We start from the raw sequence: 3,297 nt of genomic DNA, 5'->3' as shown, positions 1-3,297 counted from the left end.
CTCAGATGTTAACTGTAACCTGGAAAGCAGTCAGCAAAGTGTCAGTTCTATTTTATATGAAAAAAAAAAAAAGCTGAGAGTTTTCATGAAGTCACTGCAAACCAGCCCCCAGTACACAAAAAGTTTCTGTGCCACAATATTATGCTATCCTCAATGAGCATCACAGAGAACTTTCATAGACTTTCAACAAAAGGAAAATAGTGGTTTTGAAGGATTTGAAGAATTCAAATTACCCCAAAGTGACTTACAGATGTGGGAAGTAATAGGAACTCAAACCATTTTAAAGCAGCAGTTCAAAATGAAGTTTCCTTATTGACTTGATGTCTCATTATTATCAGCTTATATCCAAAAGTGGAAATGTTTTTGTACTATCAAACCAAGACCCCCTCCCCTCCCCTCCCCTCCCCTCCCCTCCCCTTCCCTTCCCTTCCCTTCCCTTTTTTTCTGAAAGCAAGGGCTGCAGCCATTTCATTACCCTGAAACCTGATGTTATGAGATATTGCTGTAATATTAGCAGTTTGTTCATTCTGAGAAATCCCTTGGGATAGAGTTGTTTGTTTAATTGTAGGACTTAAGCCAGCTTGATTAAAATATTAAATAAAAGCAAGACAATAATCTATAACTTTTTTCTCCTTATGGCCTGTTTTCATGGGTGAATACTTTGAGGTATAATTTTTCTAATTTCAGTGCATGGAAGATTTATTTGCCTAACTACTGTTCCATTAATAGATGTCATGCTGAATTTTTAAACACATTGCACAGCTAACTTTGGACATTTGCTTTAGTAAAAATCTACCTCCAGACAACACAGAATATAAAAATATTATAAATATGGTATTAATAAACAGAAAAGCAGGGTGGTGGGAAAGCAATGGGTTTTCAGAGGAGGAAAAATATTAGTTCTAGGTAGAGTGGTGAAAAGAGGTATTGCACCAAGCTGAGAAGTCACAGCTTTTTCTTCTCTGTTTATTCATGTTTAAATCACAAACTGAAATGCCTCACTAACATTTTACCTTTACCAACTCTGAGCCTAAAATACTTGGAAGGCTGTTTCAGCATCCAGCATTACACCCACTGATTTCCCAAGAATTCCCTGGAGCACTGGATCAGACCCTGCATTTGGTAACCAACACCCTCTTTTGTCTCCTCAGTGGCTGCATGTTGCATGCACACCTGCAGTGTTAACACTCATTTTAATGTCATAAAACAGTGGGAAAGAAACAGGTACTAGAGTGAAAGAGGTCTTACATGTCTTTTCCTCACTGTCATGAATCCCAAAGGGATTTGCATGGGATGAGAGTAACTGAGGCTTATTTCTGTTATTGTTTAAAGTGCTTGCATTAAGATTGGAATAAAGATTTTGGAAAACAGTAACTACACAGTAGTTCAGATGCACAATATGAGTACAGTGACCTAATGTAATCTCTTTCAGAATTGTACATAATTGAATAGATTTTTTTTCCCTTAGAGATGAATCCACTTTCCAGTAGGGAACTGACACTCCTTATCATTACCCTTTAGAAATCTAAATGTTTATACAGAAGAGCCTGAGCTGGAAAACTTTCAGGATTACTGTGCAAGAAAGATGAATGCAACAAAAAACAAACAAACAAAAAGAATATTGCTACAAAAAGAATGCCATCTACAACAGCCACTGGCAAAAACATCCCAAAGCAAACATTGCCTCATGAAGTCTAGCAAAAGAACAGATCACAAGGCCTAAAGAAACCTTTACAAAGTTTGTCATTACAGCTGGTCAAAACTTAAATACATATATATGTGTTTACATGTATACAAACATTTTAATGAGAAAGTCCAAACTAGGGGTGGCAGTGGAAAGGAAAGAGCATGTCTACTGCCTTCCCACACAAGAATATTGCACAGCCTGATGCCTAGAGCAATTTTGTGGGTCTTTCAGTTGAAAGCTGACAAGTCAGCCTAAATAAGGGAAGTGATTTGTGCCTTCATCTCAGTGTGAGTGCTCTCTAAGGTGGTATGTTGTTTCCTAAATGAGAATTGTCAAAAGGTCATAGCTTTTATCCTGGTGTGGAATGGAAAATATTTTGAAATTTCAAAGATTTCATGGGAAAGAAAATTTGCTTTGCTGCTCTGTGCAGTTTTTCTATCTAATTAAACTGTGAATCACATAGCTCAGGTAATAACGCATAGAGAAAGCTTTAATATTAATACCAAGTACTATAAAGTTACTAGTGTTTGTCAAGTTTAACTTCCCGGGGATTTTGTTTGTTTATCCCGCTATGGAACTTGAATTCATCTCCATGTTATTACTTCAGCTATTTTCAGTGAATGATTCTATAACAATTTCCGTTTTCGTTATTCCAGTCTAGAATGGAAAAGAAACAAGGCAAAACTATTCAAAGTAAAAAGATGTTCTTTTCCATGGAGTGGTGGTATCCCAGCTAAAACCTAACCTAACTAAAGAATTATTTTTTTCCACAGAGTCATGTTCTATATGTTAATACATGCAGCATATTAATATTGCCCTAGGCTTGCTACAGTTCAAACCAATAAATTAAGTTAAATACATATTGGGCTATTGCCACTAACAAGTAGTCAGTATATACTCAATAAGAATATCAAGATAAAGGCATATAATTATCCTAAAGAGAAAAAAAAAGATCAAGAGATGTACAGCAACTTGTATACGTATAGTAAGCCAGTTTTACCATATTTAGACAGTTATGGGACAAAATCTTTGCTCAGGAGCAGAAAAAATGCGTAGGCAGCTCCTGCACCCTATGAACCATCCATAGAGAGGAGCTCCTTTCTGGCTGATAGAGAGGGGAGTATCCTACCCACCACCAGGACCTGAGGAGACTTTATGATGGTTGCAAGAGGAAGAGGGTTCAGACCAGCACCCACAACAGAAGCAATGTACCTAACTCCAGGTATAAACTAGACATTTCTGCCTATAGGAAAATGCAGTGCTTTTAACCTGTAGGGAGGTGTGAGGCCCACAGCTGTGTGCCTAACAAATTAGACACATCTGTAGTTATAATGGCAGCTAAGCAGGTGTTTTCAGAATCTTCAGTTTGGATTTAATTAGGTTGAAACATCAGAGGGCTGCTATAAGCTTTCTGGGCATTGTCTTGCAGGCGATGGTGATTAGGCCTACATAAATGTCAGCGCTATCTAAATGGTTAGGCATGTGGATGACTAAACAAGAAAGGTATGGAGGGAATGACAAGAGCTGAACACACCAATCATGCAGAAAGAAGCAATGGAAATGAGAGAGGAAAAAGAGATTGAGAGAAAAAGGGAATTCTCCGTCTTCCT

Source organism: Pelecanus crispus, chromosome 1 (genome assembly GCF_030463565.1).
Source record: "Pelecanus crispus isolate bPelCri1 chromosome 1, bPelCri1.pri, whole genome shotgun sequence".
NCBI classification, from domain to species: domain Eukaryota; kingdom Metazoa; phylum Chordata; class Aves; order Pelecaniformes; family Pelecanidae; genus Pelecanus; species Pelecanus crispus.
This window is presented reverse-complemented; position numbering follows the sequence as displayed.